At 31.4% G+C, this 21,057-nt stretch overlaps 1 long non-coding RNA gene across 4 annotated transcripts in view; it reads left to right on the top strand.

Moving 5' to 3' along the window:
* Positions 1–21,057, top strand: part of LOC117283244 — a 297,894-nt gene that overhangs the window by 160,230 nt on the left and 116,607 nt on the right. For 2 of the 4 annotated variants that reach the window (XR_004514223.1, XR_004514225.1), the window contains exons 2-3: positions 15,329–15,380; positions 16,683–16,740. This is a non-coding gene — a long non-coding RNA (uncharacterized LOC117283244). Of the gene's footprint in view, positions 1–15,328; positions 15,381–16,682; positions 16,741–17,493; positions 17,564–21,057 lie in introns of those variants that run through there. The other 2 variants (XR_004514226.1, XR_004514224.1) reach the window with 2 other exon arrangements.

Genomic DNA, 21,057 nt, shown 5'->3' with positions numbered 1-21,057 from the left:
ATTTGATTTTGTTGTATTGTGCTATCAGAAATCTTGTTTTATAATAACTACAATTTCTTCGGTTAATACTGAGATTTATTTTTCAGATCAATAATTGTTGAATTTTATAAACATGATGTGCCAGAAACTGTATAATCTGATGGGAAAAGTTTCTGCTATCTGTTTAGTTAAACATTGTTAATTATATAGTTTGAACATTTACTGATTTTTTTCTTTTCTACTAATGACTTTCTCTGCTTTATTCAGAGTATTGCTCAAATTTCACCTTCCTAGAAAGTCTTTATATAAGATTTTTATGTAAATATCCACTTATCTATCTTTATTTTTCTATTCCCTGTGTTTTCCTTGTGGCTTTTATTAGTACTATAAGCTATGTTTTATATTTATGTGCTTACAGTTTCTATTAGTAGTTATACATTTGCTGAGAATAGGAACTATGTTTTATTCACTCCGCTTCTAGGTCTAAAATAATACATGCTTAAAATAAGTACTACAGTAGTTGTTGAAGTCATGAAAATCAATTATCAGATTTTTATGTGATGTGAAGCTCATCTTCAGCTGCTTTTTATAGGTCTGTGAGTTCAGTGGGTATTCAAGGATAATTTTACATTTCCTTCTCTCCTCTCACCCAAGATATACACCCATTCTGGTGTAAGAACGTCTGACTGTTTTGATGTTAGTTTTAACCTTGGGTTTCTGTCCCAGATAGTATATGGCTAGTATATAGCAGGTTTTTATATTTCATGTGACCCTTCCATCCAGATCCCTGAGTATACTTTTACTTTTTTTAACTGTATTTGTAGGGTAGTCTGCAATCTAAATCTTAGTGGATGTGTATCTATTAATAAGCATGAATTTTAGTTTTTACCCCACCCTTTTCAATGGCTTAATGACCTAAGGAGACAACAGAACCTCACCCTTGCATGCTTCTCTATTTTGAGATCTCTTCTCTGACACCAAGAAATTTCTTTTTCTATCTTTCTAACTTGGTTTCCTTTTTAATTAGTAGAATTCTCTTGAATATCTGTGTATTTGAAAATGAACAGATACATCCACTGAATCAGCCTGTCTTTAATTCTAATAGGTTCAGGAGGGTCTTTATGCTAAATTATAGATTTTTTTAGTTATTTCCTTATACGAGATACTTTCTACATATATGCAATGTATTTAGCACTTCATTTGGATCCTGTTACCATAATTGTTTAGTGGTTAATATTTTTGCTTCTGTGCTGTCACATCAGTAATCATGTAATTTTTTAAAAAAAAGTATCCTTTAAGATACACAGTTAATATCGTGCAGTATGTGTGTGTGTGTGTGTGTGTGTGTGTGTGTGTGTGTTTGTGTGTGTATGTGTTAGGAAGGGGAAATGGAAGAGAAGATGTTCAGGAGTTTTTAAGAAAGAGAAAGACACTATTATAAAGAGAAACAGATAATTTAGGAGAGGAAAAGAGGAAGAAGATGGGAGTGGTTGAGACTGCATTAATATGACAGCTTACACCTAGGCAAGACAAATCTTTGGCAGAGTTGGTTTAATTCTTTTCAGTGATGCAATTGAAGAGTAGCAGAGGCAGATAAATTATTCCAATTCTATTTTGATCTCCCCTTCAGTTTATGGGGCAGACTTTTTGTATATGTAGCTAAACTAGTATCTTCTGCTGGTGTCTGGAGTGAAGATGAGAAGTTTGTATTTACACTTAAGTTTTGGTACTTTATGATTTGTGTTGTACTTTGGTCCTTAACCAGAGTAACTGTAAGTTTGATCGTGTGGGAGAGTTCCTATTCTATCATATAATATTATCAGGAAAGTAGGAACAACAGATTAGTGTTTTTTGGAAATACTTTTCTTCAACATGATGAATACATAGCAAAAGCAGAGATAATAAAGGTTTTCAAGTTTCACAAGTTAAGACAAACATTTCATTCTCCTTTGCAAATATTGCAGCATTTTTATTCTTTTGCATATCAAGAAAAAGAAAGGACTTTTATAATTATTTCTATAATGAATCAGCTATTTTATGGAGCTTTTGCAAATGTTATATTTCAGATAGATTCAACAGTCTTATCTATATTATGTAATGTAGTGGTAAGCTTTTTCCATTCATCATATTTGAAATGTCAAGCATTTTATGACCTCAAAAAAAAAAAAAAGCCTGATCCTTGTTTTGTACAATTACCTAAACGTTCCCTTTATTTGGAATGCATATTTTAACAATCTCAAGGTTTATTTTAATAGGGCTCTCAAGTGTGTTCATTTATTGAATACTGAATCCAACTGAAAGAGACTTTATATTATCTAAAAATCTCACTATATATACATCTTCACATTTTATTTTAAAAATTATAGTTGTGCAACATGCTAATTTCCATAATGGTAAACTTCACATTTAGATGTTATAGATCTCTCATTTTTTCAAGACCCTAGTTGAAGCTTAAAAAAATATTTTGACACTATTTACTATAGAGATTTATGAAGACAGAGCAAATAAAGCGAAATTTGGTGTCAAAATGTAGAATACAATTTATTAGTTATGAATAGATGGGCCAGTATCTCTGTGAGAGAAGATTGGCAGTAGAATTTATTATAGCAACTGTAAAATGAAGAATAGAAAATGATAGTGTTATTAATTAATAATTTGTCTCATGACAGTGTGGATCAATGTACTATCATTTAGAATCTTTACCATGTCTGAGTTTGTGTAGCTGTTTGGTATTGAAAACAATATATATGCAGGATAAGTTTAAATACCTCTTGCAAATAATCATCAACCAGAAACAAGAAAAGTGGTTTTTAGTATACATTGGATATATTGAGATATATTCTATTTTGGAAATGTAAATTGCATAAAAGATTTTAAAGAAAAAAGGATTTTTATAATAGATGTAATGGAAATGTAACTTATAATGGCATTACATGGAATCTGATAATATTCTTAAAAAGAAAAAATACTGCAAGAGAAATCAATAAATATCTTAATGACAAAAAACATCATAGGCAACGAGCAAGATGAGTTTATTAAAAACAAATCATGCCTGATAAAATTAATAGCTGTTTAAAATAGAATTTCAGAATTCACATGCATAATATGCAATGTGATTTTTGAACTTCAACCAAATATTTGTTGTAGCTTCTGAAGCATACTTTTAAAATTAGTATATACATAATCTGATGAACAGACTGTTTATAAAAATATGATTCTGCATAAGCCCAAATGTGATGTCAAGAAGTCCAAACCAATTATAGCATTACCTGCCAGTGAGAAGGGTGATTAGAAGGGTTATATTCGCCATAATCTCTTTCAAACCCATTTATTTATATATTTATTATCTCTAGTAACTTTCATATTATAGTGGTTGAGTCATTGAGACAGGAACTGATTGACCTTCAAAGACTGAAATAATAATTTTTGTCCTTTTACAGAAAATGTTTGCTACCCCCTGGTTTAGAGAAATGATATTTTAAATTTGTAGAAGCATCTTAAACTCTATCAAATCCAACCATAAGCAGAATGGTTGTACCTTGTATGAAGAAAGGGTTGAATTTGTACAAGTTACTACACTTAGGGTTTAGTCTCTGCATTAGTCATCTTACTTGTGGCTGAGACACAATACTGAGCACCCACAACTTAAAAGAGGAGAGCTTTAGTCTGTCTTACAGTTTTGAGGAATTCCATCCATGGTTGGGTGGCTCCAAGGTAAGAATGTCATGGAATAAGGTCTAGTGGTGCAAAGCTTCTCAGTTCATGGTGTCTCCTGAAGCGAAGCAGGGGAACATTGCCTGAGAGGAATGAATGGGCAAGAGCCCATATATGGTACCCAAGATCAGTCCTCCATACCAACCCAGCCACAAAGAAAAGCATACTTTACTGATCTGCCAGGCATTTCCAAATCCAGTGAGGTGAACTATCAGGGTTAGTGGTCACGGTTCCCTTGCATCTTTCATATCATAAGAATGACCTGTCCAATGTGGCAATAGATGTGTGAAATTTAAAATGTCACTACTTTCTTTCAATGCCATTCAAATTTATGTCTTGAATATTAACTTTCTATTGATTTTATACATTCATATATTCATTATTCAGAAATGCAGGTGCTTACTATGTGCTAGGGGCAGGTAACTTTGCAAAGAACAAGACAGTGTCCCTAATGTAGAGGGATAGACACTGTATAAGTTTTTAGGTAAGAAAATTGCAGATAGTGATAATACACAAAGAAAAGAAAACTGGAATATGGACTGATGAGTGATTTGGGTCAGAAAGATGGGTGGTGGGATAAACAATATCAAACTATTACTTGACTTGAGAACTGAAAACTGAGAAGAGAAAGCCAGTATGAAATGACCTCGAAGAGCCTTGTTGAAAAACAATTTTAAAAGCTTCAAACAAATATGGCCTGAGGTAGAAAAAGGAGAAAAATAAGGATAGCTAGATTCTAATGAAACAGTGGGAACATAGGATGTGTGTGTGTGTGCGTGCACGCGTGCATACACACACGTGTGCTCACATGCATCTATGAGCATGTTGTGTGTATATGGTGCTTTTGTTCATTTAGAAACATGCACATGTTGTTTCCATGTGAGATGTTTGTGGGAACAGGGCATACAAGCACTTCCCTGTATGTGTCTTCTAAGCCAAAATATAAGTATCTGAGATAAGATGAGTGACTGAAATTGTCGTTTCTAAATCACATGTGAATGAAAGAGAAAACTTCACAGAAGTAACTGGACAGAAGTCAGATAAGAGTGAGAAGGGGCATGTTCAGCGATATTTGGAGAGAATGCATTTCTTTGGCTTCAAAGCTAAAGAGAACCTGCCTTAGGATGGAATGCATCCTAAAGAAGAAGAAACTTCTACCCAGAAAGCAGTAAGTGAGAATATAGATTTCAAAAGAAAACATTCTTGTTTAACAACAGGGAAGTTAGAACTGAGTATGGATCAGACTCGAGTGGCTAAAAAGAGACATCCAAAACCCCAGAGTTTCTGTTAATGCGAGCCTCATGGAAAACAATATTGTTTGTAGGAAGATGGATTGGAAATTATAGCGGAGGATGGTATGTTGCAATTAAAATATCAGCAAATATTATGTTCTACATTACTATACATTTTTGGAAGAAAAAATAAAGGTAAATTCAGGTCAAAACTGGCTTTGGATAATGAAACTAAGGCAATAATATAGCAAAGAAAGTCATCAGAAAAAGGCATTACATGTGTAGAAATTGAAATTTAGAAATGGGAAGAAAGGAGCTAAAGGTGTAAGGAAGGTGTGATGGGTAGGGGAAGAACAAAAAAGGAAAAGAAAAAAATGTGAGAGAATGAAAAGATGAAAATAAAGTGTTTGTAGATGGGGAAGGGAGGAGGGGATGACGGGAGGGCAGAGATAAGGGGGAAAAAATGAGAATCAAGACTTGCCATGTAGAGGTACAAGATCCCAACAATGAATGTAATTGTACTGTATCCCTAAAATGTACCAATAAACTCAATAAAATTAAAAAAAAAAGAAATTGAAGCAGTAGTAAAAAACCTGAAAACAATGCAATGATGCAATGCAAAAGATGCATACTTTCTTTAAATTAGTGATTATTATGAAACATAACAAATGTATTCATTTGCTAAGTATTTTAAAAAGATGAAAATTTGATTTAATTAATTCAGCAAATTACTTCAAGTCTGTTGGCCATATTTTGGCTTAAAAGTAAAAAACAATCATAGTCTATAACTTAACTGCTAATCTGTTTTATATACCAGACAGAAAAAAGTCTAAGCCTTATTTAAAAATATGAACCCTTTTTTATTAGTCTGAACACCCAAATTATCCTGGTGTAAACTTCTTTCCTTTTTCATATGCTTTGGTCAGGTACAGACATGATGTCTTTACCATGACTTTTTTTTTTTGTATCCTGACCATATTACTGTAGTATGGGGACCAGAAAAGCCTGAGCAGTGCTAATTTTTCAAACTTGTTCCTGAGAACTGTGATGTCTGCATTTTAATTTCTGCAAATGTCATTTTTCAAGTTGAAATTAGATTTTGGTTGTTTTGAATTTAATGAAAATTGACCGAGTAGGCATGAATATCTCATGTTGGACTGTATTCAGAAGACATCATAGAGAATATATGGAAGGCTTAAGAATGATTTGATAAAGGTGTAAAAATGTTTTAGCCTGATAATTACTGTATGACACATTGTAAATGCAGTAATTGCTGAATCAATGTACAATATATTTGTTTAAATTTTTATCTGTTTAGATTGGTGGGTATAATTTCTATATTACTTAGAAGTGATAATATAAAATAAAACCAGATTATGGAAGCTTTTGAAATCCAGGCACTTGATGTTGTAAAAGATTGAGAATTGTCCTAGGGAATAACATAATGATCAGAAGAAGATTTTAATATTTGTTTTGTTATGGTGTATAGGATGAATTAAAGACAGACAGATTCTAAGGATGACACTGTATTCCAAGCATACTTTGTATTTAACTAAGTTATCATTCTCAACCTGGATTGGCTACATAAAAGTCCCTGAGTCTAAAGTAGAAGAGTTGTTTCAACTATCAGTGTTCTTCCTTATGTTTTCTTATATCTGTGTACTTATTTGCCTTGTGCTGTATACTTCTTTCACATATATATGAAATATACATACATACATATACATATATATACATATATATGTATATATATACATATCTGACCTTGAACCATATTTCAAGACTTTGAATATTCTGCTTTATTTTGACTTTTATTTGTGTCTTACTAGTACCTGCTGTACTATTAGGTTTTTATGTGTAGGGAGAGATCCAGTAGATCAAATATATCCTTGATAATAAATTAAGTGGAATAAATTCATAAGGAAATCCTCTTCTATATACATGCCGTAAGGGTAGTGTGTGTGTGTGTGTGTGTGTGTGTGTGTGTATGTGTGTGTGTGTGTGTGTGTGTGTGTGTGCGTGTCTGTTTGTTAGCCTTTGTTTGCTATCTCTGATAGCTCTCAATGTGTGGGAAAGGATAGGCCAAGAAAATATTCATATTGCTTTTGCTTTACCACTTCTGCCCCCACCAATTATGCATTTTAATATTTTCCTTCATAGAAATTAAGACAAAAAATTGTATATCCTCATTTAGGAAAAGTAAACAGTCCCACTTTTGGGAACTGTTATTACGATAATATTGCTCATTTTTTGCAGTCATGGCTGGCCCTTAGATTGTATTATCATTCAGTTTTCTATCCTATCAGAACTATTTCTCAAAGGGAAATGAGAGGCCAGTGTTTATTATATAATTCCACATTTATTGAGCTAGTGGTATGTTATTTTTCCATCTACGGTATTGAGTTTGAGAATTTTATAATGGTATGTGCCAAGGGTGATGCCAATTTTTTATGAAAAACTCTCCAAATGAATTTGTGTGGGAAAAAGAGTGTAGTGTTTCCTGCATTGCAGTGAAGAAATGAACTTGTGATAAATACAAAGTCACACAAGAAACCTATCGGTTCATGAAAGCTTGAAGCTGAAATGTAGTAATGCACCACAAAGTGTATACTAGCATCCAGAATGTCTGGATATGAATCCAGGTTCTGCCACATAGTACAGGAGTGTTCCTTGGCAAATTAATAAATCTTTTTGTGTATCAGTTTACACATCAATAAAATGAGAATAATGATACTCTTAATCTCCTGGAGTTTTTTTGTTTTTTGGTTGTTTTTTTGTACCAAGGATTGAACTCGTGTCCTTGCGCTTGCAAGGCAGGTGCCTGAACCATTTAGCTACATCCCTGCCCCCCTGGAGTTTTTAATGAAGTTTAAATAAGTGAAAATATATAAAAGCTCACAGTACTTAAGCTTTTTGGCACATGCATATAGTCAGAGCACTCTGGGAATCTAAGGCAAGAGGCTCACAAGTTCAAGCCCAGCCTAGCTGCTCAACTGAGTGAATTTGCAAGACCTTGTCTCAAAATAAAGATAGTTTAAGAAAAGGATGTAGTTGTAGTTTACCGTGATGGTCCTGGGTTAAATTCTCTGTACTGGCAAAAGAAACAAACAAAAATTTCCCACTGAAAACAGAACCTGAATATGGGGAATGTTGCTGTTTGTAGGGCTTTTTTTTTTGTACTGGGGATTGAATTTGTAGTTATTTTTTAATCTTCAAAAGCAAAGGTTAAAAGTAAGCAGCTTTCTCTCTGACCCTGTCTTCTCTTAGAATTACTGAATTAGAATAAAAAATGTTGCCTTTTCTAAATTGTGGAATGATTTGAAAGCAGCACTTTTTTGTTTCATTCTATTTCTAATAGTATATAGCCATACCTAATAATTACTCTCAATTTGAGAAATTGGTACATATATGCATTGCATCTTGATCACTTTTACTTCCCCTTCCCCTCATGCTACCCCGTTCCTCATTTCCCATATCCTCTAACCCATCTCCCCAGAGTCTGCCTCCCTGTTTCTTACCATCTCTCTTTTATTTTGCTCTTTAAATTATTTATATTTTGAATGTCTCGTGTAAGGTAAACCATACAGTAGTTAACGTGTGTCTGATTAATTTCACTTACTGTATGTTTATGGTCACAAGATACTACAACTGATTTAAATTTATCCCTCTTTTTGGCTGAGTAGGACAACTATCTATCTACCTGTGTGTCTATCATATTTTCTTTATCCATGCATCTATTGATGGGCATATAGTCCAATTCTGTAATTTAGCTGTTGCGAACTCAGTTACTACAGGCATAGGTATGCAAGTTATCACTGTAATATCATGACTTGCAGGAAGAAATTAAGAAGAGATGAGATATAGCTGAGTCAATTGGATTTCCTAATTTTAGTTTTTTTGGCGGGGAATCCATTTTTGAGTACCTTCCTAAATCTTTTTTTTTTTTTTTTTTTTTTCAGAGCACTAGAGTTTTCATTATAGATGCCTTTCACTTCCTTGTTAGGTTAAGTCCTAGGTATTTAATTTTTAAAAAATTTACTGTATTACAAATGGGAGTGTTTTCCCAATTTCTTTCTGGGGTTCATTGCTGGTTGATAAGAGTGCTACTGAGTTTTGTGTATTTTGCATCTTAACACATTGCTGAATTTGTATATTAGTTCTAAAAGTCTTCTGGTGGAGTTTTTTTGTTTTTGTTTTTAGTTTTTTGGTTTTTTTTTTTTGAGTTTTCTGTGAAAAGGATCATCTTATCTGCAAATAGGGGTAGTTTTACTTTTTTCTTTCATATATGAATCCATTTTATCTCTGTCTTGCCTGATTATTCTAACATTTTGAGTAGTATATTGAACAAAAGTGATGAGAGCAGACACATTTGTCTTGTCCTGATTTTAGAGGAGATGTTTTCAGTTTTTCTCCATTCTGATATATTTGTCATAAATTGTTTTTATCAATATAAGATCCTTCTATAACAGTTTTAACTGGGTGTTTATCATGAAAGGATGTTAGAATTTGTCAAAGGATTTTTCTTCATATGTTGAAACTCGTGATTTTTTTTAATCCTCAGTTCTATTTATGAGATATATTTATTGATTTACATATCATATAAATCATATTGATTTACCTTCCCTGCATTCCTAGATTTTGGCAGTGTCTCTTGTGATTTTGCCTTTTTCATTTCTGTTTTCACTAATATGAGACTTTGCTTCCCTTCTTTGGGGAGTTTGAGTAAGAGCTTATTGGTTCATCTCTTTAAAGAATGAATTCCTTGGGCTGGGGATTTAGCTTAGTGGTGCTACTGCCTGCCTCCCAAGTACAAAGTCCCAACTTCAATCCCCAGTACCAAAAAAAAAAAAAAAGAATGAATTCCTTGACTCAGTGATTTTTTTTTTTTTTTTTTTTTTTTTTGCTTTTTTGTGACTGAATTTCCCAGTGCATGTCTTAGCATCCTATAAGTGCTTCTTCTTATAGTCAGCCATGATGGATATCTGAAAGTAACATTATTTTGTTTTAAAGGTCAAAGAACAATTGTACTAAGAGAAGACAAATTTAACCTTTAACCAACATGAAATTAACCAGAATTGTTTTCATATTCTCCTTTTAAAAGAATGGAGACAAATCGTAAGGAGGCTATCTTTAAAAAGTAACTTAAAAATATTCTATGTTTTTGGTTCACTGTATAATCTCCATAATCTAAGTCTTTAGAATTCTATAAAATTCGAAGGCAAAGAATTTTTATGTAGACCAATGGACTCCTAAAATCATACATAAGAAAAAATGTCCTAGTTTTTATTGTCTTCCCAGAGAACTTTAAGAACTGCCCCCCAAAGATTATAGCCCATCCTCTAAAGCAATCTGCAGTTTTCTTTCTTAAATACAAAATAAAGCAATATTCTATTTACCCAGAAAAAATTCTAGTATATCTTAGATTTTTAGTAAAGAAGGATCAAAGCAAAACCTTTTTCACCTGTACTTCAGTGTTTACTTATATCAAGCAGCAATCATTCTTCTTTACATTAGCTGAGCTGGTTCTTCCTCTATGGAAAATGGTGATTTTTGTACATGGTTTATTTTTTCTTTTATTTCTTCTAATTGCTGGATTAACATTTTCAATAGTTTCATAATTATATATTATATATACTTAGGAGTAGGAGTATTCTTTAAATGTTTCCTTCAAAAACATTATAATATCAATTAGTAGATTTTAGTACCAAGTATTTCCATTCTTTTTGTCCAGTATGTTCTGAAATAAATGATCTGAAACAGGAGAAGAGAAAGTTAGATGGAATTTTACAGACCTAAAATTTTAGATATGTGTTCTAATTCTTATGCACTTTGGTAAATATTTAAGTTCATATTTATTTGGTGTTTTTAAATTGCTTTTATTAAAATGGATTAATAGAATATTTAAAAATAATTATTTCATGGATCTTTAGAAAGAGTACACATTCCAAGCTCAAAAGCTAAAGTTTTTGGTTGAAGGAGGTTAAGTAAATAATTCAGAAATGCATTCTGTTTACCTGTTAATAATTAAGTAGTGTGTACTTTTCATAGTCATTGAGTTTTTATTTATTTATTTGTTGGTGTGTTGGCTTTTAAGAATTTATTTAAGGTAGGCTGCTATGGGAGATAAAAACAAACAGTGAAGCTGCATAATAAAGCAAAGGGCTTGGGTTACTTTTAAAGAGACAAGTAAGAAAAAACAATTAATTGACTGGACATGAGAGTTAAAAGCAATATGAAGTACATAATCTATCTCAGCTTCTCTCTGGAAAAGAAACTGTAATACTTAACTACAAGTATAATTTCATAATGTGAATGGTCTTTGAATATTTCCCTAGAGCTCCAACTCAATGAATTTGATTTGATTTTAGATGGCTTTTGTTATGCATTAGCTTGGCCACTGTTTTTGAAGAATTCTTAGAGAAGTCTATCATAGAATTTATCAATTTGTCTTGCGTTTAAAAAGTTGAATAATACCCCAAACAAGAATGAATACCTGTATGTTCGAAAGTATGGTACGCATAAATAGAACTAAGTTAGACTTTTTAAATGAGGGAGATATATCTTGTCCTCTTGATCAAGTAAATATACAGCTTCTTCTATATGTTCTAAGAGAATTATACAATGTTTTCATTTGACTTTTTTATAAGCTATGGTTAAAATTTGTATTTAAATTTTTATTTAGTGAAGATGATTTGTTTTTTATAATTATTAGTGGAGAATGGCCTTTAGCTATGTCTCTTAAATTTGTCCTAAATTGGTAGGCTCCATATAAAAATTAATGTTAGTTGATAATTCACCATAAAAATCAGTTCAATTGTAAGTGTCTTTTGAATGGCATGTTAAACCCTATGGATTGGAAAACATTTCTTATGCAGTAATGGACAGTATGGCTTTGTAGTTAGTTAAAATTAAGCTTAATTACATATTTTGGAATTTTGATTGCTGTGTTTCATATTATATAATATAATTTAACCTAGTTATTATGGAATATTTGTTTTTAATTTGAATCCCTTTTATTTCTGTTGCTGGTTAATATCATTTCATATATATTTTATCTTACTCTTTTAACTTATAGTAAAATATTTATATATTTTCAAATAAGTTTTATAAATCATAAAATATATTTATAAATATATATTTTAGAATAAAATTCACAATTTTATTATGAACTGATCATTGTGTATTTTGCTCATTCTAAAAAGATATTTATTTTTAGATGGCGAATATTATTGCTATGAATATTTAAAGCAACTATTTACTTTTGGTCTCTTAATTTTGTTACAGGTATTTTAAACCTAAGAAAAAATTTAAATAGTGAAATGTATAACTCTCTGTTTTGTTATATACTACAGTATTTATGCCTTAAAAGTCCTTGCTATCATGGAGTTCAGAAAATTTTATATTATGTTTCTTTAGTATTTTTTTTTTAGAGGGGGTACCGGGGATTGAACTCGGGTCCTTTTACTTGCAAGGCAGGCCACAGAACCACTGAGCTAAATCCCCGGTCCCACTTTAGTACTTTTTGATTGGTTTAAGTGTTATATTTAGATACAGAAAGCTGATTTATATATTGGTACCTGGTAAGAGATAGAATATTGAATTTATTTTACCCATATAATGAGTCATTTATTTCAAAACTTTCTGTGGAAATGTTACCTGTCATTATTCCTCTACTGGAGTTATTCTGGTCTCTTCTACTTCAGACCTAATATCATAATATGTCAGTCTTTGGTAAAAACTTACGTTATTCACTATTCTTTGCCATAGGAATGAGACTTAAAATTTGGTATCTTTGCTGTTTAAGTTTAATTTGCCATTGCCTAGGCTTCTTGTTTTGGTAGGTTTTACCTAATTTTAATTAGTCAAAACTATTAAATATAATTTTATTTAAATACAGCAAAGTTTTTAACAGTTTTTGTATATCAAGCTCTGCTATCCCATTAAGAATACTGAAGTATAGCAGTCTTTCCTCTGTGAAAATGTGTTAATCTGATAGCAGCTGACACAATATGTAAAAGATCAGTATAGTGGCCTAATTTTGGTAACTTTGTTTCTTTTCTCTAATTCAGTCTACTCTTTTGTTATTCATAACCCATTGGGTCTAACCATTTTATATATTTTCCTTTTTATTTCTTTTTAAATTTAGAACATAGTATTTGTGATGTGATACTGGGCTTAACAGATTGATTTTGGCATATGAAATATGGTGACTTTTTCATAATCACATAGTCTGTTTACTTTTTCTAATTAACATCCTGATAATTATGTCTTCCTCTTTTTAGTTCTGTAAAGGTTTACTGAATTATTGCTAGCCTCTATTTAGGGAAAATAAAAATGAATACTGTTGACCAAGTTTTAGTCTAGTGAGAAAATCTGTAAATTGTAAAAAGCAATAGCAGGATAATAAAATAATAGTTACTGAGTGAAGTGTTTGCTGTATGCTACTTTTGTATTAAGTAAGCAAGAAATGTATCATCTCATTTAATTTTACAATGGCCCTGATACTACTGAGATATTCCTTCACTTCATCAATGTTTCTTTATTTTGTCACCTTTTTTGAGGAACTTCCCTTTCCAAACCTATGTAAAATACTGGCCTATCAAAATCTCAGTGATTTTACTTTGTATATTTACCTTCATTGTACTACCTACATAATATCATAAGCCTAATAACATATTTGCTTATTATTTGTTTCCCTTGCTAGAATAAATATTGAAAGGAAGGATAAATGATGAGTTTAAGGTGCAGTTGACTTTTATTCATAACATGTAACTACTTGTAAGATTAATGTTCTTTATCTGTATATAGATGTAGACTTAGTGGCTGTTTCATAGGCTTTTTAAACTGTGTGTTTTTTCATTCAGTAAATATTCATTGATCTTCTAGTACTGTATATGGCAGGCACTGGTATTAGGCGTGAGGGTATAGTGAAAAAGACCAAGTCCCTGTGCTTATAGTACTTCATTCTAGTGGAGGAGACATATAATAGATAAATAATGCTTACATACATCAAGTAATGGCCACATCAGTTTTCTCCATGGTGTTTTTCCTTACCTTGTCTTTACAGTCTGAATGTTTTTCTTATCAATTGCTAATCATTCTGTATATCTGTCACTAGTGGCTCTGATCTTAATCTTCATATTTCTAATTTTCAGTCTTTCCTCAAGTTTTGTGTTGCAGAGAGTGTAATACTGCCCATTTATCCTGAATATAACAGCACTGCCATTTTCATTTCTTGTACCTCGTCTATTAATACACCCTAAATTCAGGTTTATTAGTTTGGTTTGTTGTTTTCTGCTTTGATTTCTCTTTGCAAAAATATTGCATATGTGTTTGTGTTTTAAAGATCTAGTAAATTAAAATTCCTTTTATTTTAAGGGATGTTTCACTGTAGATACACTGGCTTATAAGATTAGTACATGTTTGTTTGTTGCATTTCCATTAGTAAAACTGCTTTTGAGACTGGCTGAATCTCTGTGGAGATTGTTAGTAAATATGACATCAAGGTCATTAATTTCATGCCAAATTTAGAGCACTTTCCAAAAACATATATAATATCAAGCTCAATTTTTAATAGAAGAGTTGTTTCTAGTTACATTTTTTTATAGTCAAACTCATCAAATTGTCTTCAAAGGCACCTTAACATGCTGCCTGATCAACAGCTCCCAGTCTTAGTTTTAATTTTATGATATGCAATGCATTGGATGAAAAATTTTGGTAGTGACTGTCCCATTTGTTAAGCATTCCTACCTCCATGTCTGCTATTAACTTTGCTGCTAAGACAGGAAATATAAAGTAATGTTCTAATATCAGTGCCTTAAATGCCATATACAAGCTCAAGCTACACTGAACATGTTACCCTTCTTTCCCTTATTTCTTTCCACCTGTTTTTATTTTCTTTTGATTATCTGTACTTATGCAAATAGCTCAAACTTTGCCTATTATTTTGAGGATATGTCCTGTGTCTTGTCTTTGTATACTACTAAATCACTAGTACTTATGAGTTTATTATACACTGTAGATTTTTTTCAAATTATCTTTTAAATAAGAATTAGTAAATTAATGGTTTAAAGGGTATTTGGGGTTAGCTTTATGAAAATATTATAATAAAATATAAATATTATTAATATAAATTATGAAAACTTCTAATATTCTACTATCCATCCTTCTCAAAAATGTACACAGAGATTTAGGTTGAATATGTGTGCCGCATTTTACTGAACACTTGTACTACACATATACATCCAAATGTGTTGGCTCTTATTTTCTTTTAAAAAGTACTGATATTAATTGACATGTACAAACTCAGCCATCTACTCCTCATAGTGTGTCATAAACACGTGATGGAACTGCAAAATGTTTCCTTGACAGATTTCTGATTTTAAGTACCTTTTTTTTTTTAGATACATAGAAAGAAGTGTTGAGAAGTGTCCTTTGAGTGTCTGAAGGCTGAAGGTAAGGTCCAAAAATGTTTTCTTATGTGGCTTTTATCTGTTCAAATGCTTCATGATATTTAAGGCCTTAGATTTACAATCTTGGGTCTTGTCTTTCTTACCTTTTAACACATTAAATGCTTTTATGTGTCAACCTAAAACCTTTTGAAATTATATGTAAAAAAAAATAAACCTTGTGTTATCACCAAATATTTTAGCCTAATTGGGTATTGCTATACCCATTCTTCTATGTAGGAAAGTATTTTATACCCACCCCCATTTCTTTAGTTTGTAATTCTTAAATATTTTAGCCTAATTGGGTATTGCTATACCCATTCTTCTATGTAGGAAAGTATTTTATACCCACCCCCATTTCTTTAGTTTGTAATTCTTAAATATTTTAGCCTAATTGGGTATTGCTATACCCATTCTTCTATGTAGGAAAGTATTTTATACCCCCCCATTTCTTTAGTTTTTAATTTTTCTAGTTTTTTCCTTAAGTAGACATAACAGCTCAAAGGAAAAAAGCAAGTACACATTTTTCCTCTGGAATAGCTTTACAATTTACTACAAGAGATAAAAATGCATTTGTTGGGGACAACAAAACTCTTCAGATGACATTTAATGGCTACCAATAGTCGAAAGTCCAGAATTTCAGGCAAGAAATTTACATTAGACTTTTGTTGCTGCATTGTGTATAAAGAGCTCATAGGGCTTGAAGTACGTTTCTTAGACAAGAGGGGGCTGTAATTACTTTGCCTTTTACATGCATGGTTAGATTTTCTAGCAAGAATAACATGGTAGGGTAATTTATTATAGAAAAGTAAATCATAGTTTACGTCGGAGGGGGATGGGGTAGATAAGATCCAGCCATCAGTTTTGTGAATACATACACTTAAGCATATGTGATAGCTTGTTTTTAATTTCTTTACACGAGTGCACACCTCAAACATTCCGTTTAGCAGTGGGATATGCAAATTGTTCCAAATGCAGCAGCAGTACTTTCACCTGAATGTCAAAACTGTCAGAGAGCTTTAAATCAAGTCTTTATAACATTTTTTAAAAAACAGCCAGCCCCAAGATCAAGGTACCAAACTCTGAAAAAACTTGATTTCCATACTTCCAAAAGGCTTGTGTATGTCAACAGTATAATGTCGAAGTTCTAATTCACCTGCTTTCTAATTTTAACCTTTTAAAGATTTTATTTTATTTGGCTTAATTATGATATTTTCTACAAATTAATGATAAATGCCTTGATTAATAAAACCAAATGTCAGAGAAAATGACAACTTGATGAAAAATTAATACTCTACAATATTTTAAGGTACAGAAGTACTAAAGATGTACTCTTAAACCTCATATCTCATCAGCTCTTTCTGAAGGTAGGTAACCAGAATTCTCTTTTTACTTAAGTTTTCACATTCACACATGTAGATGTATTTTAGCAACATATTTTGAAGCACTTTTTGGCTGTTTTAACTACCTGGTATTATAGGTACAAATATATTTCTACTTTGTGTCTTTTGCCTCATAATATTTATATTTATTTCACAAAATCAAAGTAAAACATGCTTTGAGATTGTTATAGAAATAACATTACCTTTCTAAGAATTTGGTTACTATATGTGGGTTTGTGTGTTTCAAGAAATTTCTTGGTGTAAAATTTAGCAGTTTGTGATTGCATGTGTGGTAGACTAATTCAGTTGGTTATGACTATTTTGGATTTTATATTTAGAATTATTCAGTAAAATAATGAAATTTTAGAAAGAGAAGGAGGAGAAGAAAAAGGGCAGAGAAGGGGGAAGAAAAACCTTTTTAAGAGAGATTTAAATGTTAGGTGTTTGCTTTTGAATAAAATATGTATGAGGCTTCATTAAGAGAACTAAATATAAATAAAGGGTTATAATTTCCTTTCTATACACTATTGGGTAAAAATGAGAAATATGTCTATTTTATTTTTCTCCTTTAGCTGTACATCATTGGGTTGAAAGATAAAAGTATCTTGCAAATTTTTGTATCTCCATAGATACCAAGATTTTTTAACATAAGTAGTTAACTATTCATTTAAATGTTATATAAAATGGTAATATGTGGGACTATAACCTGTATTAGTTTTTTTATTTTCATATTCACAGATAGAGCTGCAAACCAAGTGATGGAGGACACAATGACCTCTTTTGTGCTGTGCTTTTTTTGTTGTTGTTGTTTGTTTGACTGTTCAGGATAAAAAGACTCACATAAAGTGCTATCATTGAAATGGACTAAGTTTGACCATCTGTTCATGGTCATCCCTATCAATAGAAATTTTTGCCGACTAATGTTATATTGGGATTTTTTTAGATAAGTGTTTAAGGAATATTATTCTGCATAATGAGATTATGTGGAGGCAATTTTTGGTTAACCTTCTGTAAGCAAAGTGTATGCTAATCCCAAAGGAAAACTCTATTTTTGTGTAGATTTCTAGTAATATTTAAAATTGGAAGTGAATGGCATTGAATCTTCCCTTAGTTGGCTCTAGATGCTATTGTTTTTGTGTCTTCTCTGGTTCCAAGTATCCAGTATGTACTGGCAAAACTGCTTGATGAGTAGAGGCCAACATTTCTGCCCTGACTCCTTATATACCTGCCATGAATAGTAACTCTGTCAACTAGCCATTGTTTTGTTGCTGTCTCTGTTCCATCTTAACTGATCACTATTTAGAGGAGTTAAATTCATGTGTAGTGCAAGGCTCCTATTACGTTTTTGTTCATTTGCATGAAAAATCATCCATTTTTCTTTTTATATATAATAGAAAATAAGACATGCTCAGCTTGATAGTTTCTGAATTACATATTAAACAATGTGCTTTTCCTCCCTTGTTTATAATGTTCATCATTTTGTCAGTTTATGTCTGCATATGAATAAAATACCTATTTTTGTTATTTATAAAATGAATCAGGGGTTACTAATTACAGTACCTAACAATCCATAGTTTTACAAATTAAAAACTTGTTGAGATTCTAGTTATTTGAGTATGTACTGTATGAGAATGTTGCCTTTCTCCATACTTTCTATTATGAAGGGAGAAAGTCTTAAACTCAAAACAATTTCTAAAAAGGGTTTTGCTTGTTGTTACAAAGTTTGATCTTATAAATGAGGACAACTGACTCAATCTTACAAAGAATTCTTTGTTTCAGAGAAGCAGTTATAATATTTTAAACTCAGTTCTTGCATTAATAAACATGATCAACTTATGTTCAATGAAGAATCTAAATACTAAGGAAAACTAAAAATTAGACTATCATCCAACAGAAAAAAGCTAAAAATAAATATATTTTGTAAAAGACTATTATTTTATTCCACAGGTTTAAGTAATTCAGACCTTACTGACAAGAAAAGGTTAATATGGCTTCTAAACTTATCTAATGTATATGAGTAGAATGATGAGTTTTTGAAAAAAAGAAATCACTTACTTTGTTTCCTTTGGAAGCTTGTGTTTATTAATTGAATAAAATATGCCCATGAAACACACTGATAAGTAATCAAAATATATCAAGAAAAGGCATGATATATAGGAAATTTATATTTCTTGCCAAAATGCCACATTCGGTTTTGCTCCGAATCTACCATATCCCCCAATATCCAGGCTCTTTTTGTATCCTTTAGTAGTGACAAGATGTTTTTTATTCCTCTAATGAAGTAGGAAGTAAATTAACATGCTGGGGTGGGGGAGCTTACATTACTTATTGTAGTAGCATTCAAAATATCTTCGTAATGCTCTCTGACTCATATCCACAACTAATTAGTGATTTTCAGAATTAGGAAAGATTTTAGTTGTGTGGTAGCTCTATATTTACTAGTGATCAAGGAAGTGTTACTAATTCACTTGTCAGTATTAAAAAAGGATGAAGTAAATAAAGGGCCAGATGGTTGAGCCCTGGACCTATCAAGAGCCCAGTATGTGTGGGCTAGAACAACAAAATGACAGAAATACTTACCAGGCTAACTGAAACCAAAGTTAAGCCTTCACTTATAAGAAAAATGAATGTTTTTCAGTTATGTTTCAGTGATATTGTGTTTTACATGTGCAAATATCATCTATACTAATTACATTTGGGTGCCATAAATTTCCTTCTATCAACAGCCAGGAGTGTTCACAGGTATTAGAAAAGTCTCGTGGAATACCACATAGTGGAATGCTATTAAAGCAATTACCATGAAAACATTTTTGCTGGTCCAGAGAATACTGATTTTTTTCTCCTACAGAAAGCTATATTTCTACAATTATAAAAATACTTATATCTCATCTAAGAGAAGGTAGGCCTCATGATACTTTGGTACTTGGTTATGTAGTAGTTGCTGTAGTGCATGATGAGAGGAAGAACTAGTGTATATTTGCTTAATATTTTGTGATTAGTATTGCAATAGTTATTATAAGATTAACTTATATTGTAGAAATTATAAAGCACATTCCCTTTATTTCCTTTTATTTAACTGCCTTCCCATCCAAGTGTCATTTTATCTTGCAAGTATTTACCTTTGGAAATTTTAAATCTTTTATTTTCTAGGTTAGGCATATGAACTGTTGGATCAGTAACTTGATTAAAAAGAGTGTGACTTTTAAGCAAAAATTTCTTCCAAAATCATACAAATAATGTTTAAGGTGATTATGTAACTTTAGGCCTCTGCCTTCATTTTCTATATCCCCATTTTTTGTTTTTCACCCAATATTTATTGATGGTCAGCTTTGTACCAGGAACTTTCTAGGTGATAGATCTTAACTGTTGAACATAAGAAATACAGACCTTTCTCTTTGTGGAGCTGATAATATAGTAGGGAAATGTAATAAAAACATAAACACTTTTGCTTTGTTAAGTAAGAATTTGATCTACAGTGGATAAATTACTGTATCGACAGTTGCTGGATTCATTAGTAGTGGATTATTTCTGGATTAAAAAATTGTGGAGCACCCAAATTATTTCAGGTTATGTTTTAAGCAGCAAATAGTTTTGGCGTGTAAAAAGTAATATTTGCTTGCAGAAGTTATAAAGAACATTGTTTTTCAATTCTGGCCTACTTTATATGTTATAAATTACCTCCATATGTATTTTCAAATCTCAGATTGACAAATCATAGGAATTTTTGTATTTTAATTTATAGGAAAATATTTATTTAAAATTTCTTACTAATAGTACAGAATTTATCTGTGAATTAAATTTTAGTAATTGCAAAAAAGCATGTGTTTTTCCTCTCCGTGGATGTGTGTGGGGAATATTTTTGTCCTATTACACTGTTCATTATGCGCCCTTATGGGTGTGTGCACTGTTTGGCCTTCCAGCCTGCATTCTCATTCAGTAGCATCCCAAGTCATTATGCTGAACTTCGGCCTTGTTCACTGAAAACACCATTTCCCCATCAGCTGTGCACTTGGAATGTATTCTTTTTAGTTTCACAAATATTTTATATGTGTTTAGTATATATTAGATGCATTTGTCAAATTACTTGTAGATAATAAGTTTTTTAAAGTTATAATTTGAGCTATAACCTCTGAAACTGTGAATTATAAGGTTGTGACCCTTTGGTTCACATTTTGACACAGCAGCCAATAATTATAGTTTTTAAAGGGCATTTTATTTTAGTAGAATTGTGTTATGAAAACAGTTTAAATATTTTCTATTAAACTTTCAGGAATAAATGCCAAAATGTAACTGCATAAATAT

The sequence above is a fragment of the Fukomys damarensis genome, unplaced genomic scaffold (assembly GCF_012274545.1).
Source record: "Fukomys damarensis isolate Sample0158 unplaced genomic scaffold, DMR_v1.0_HiC HiC_scaffold_24, whole genome shotgun sequence".
Taxonomy (NCBI): domain Eukaryota; kingdom Metazoa; phylum Chordata; class Mammalia; order Rodentia; family Bathyergidae; genus Fukomys; species Fukomys damarensis.
Note: the sequence above shows the minus strand (reverse complement) of the source record. Positions and strands in the feature narration are given on the sequence as shown.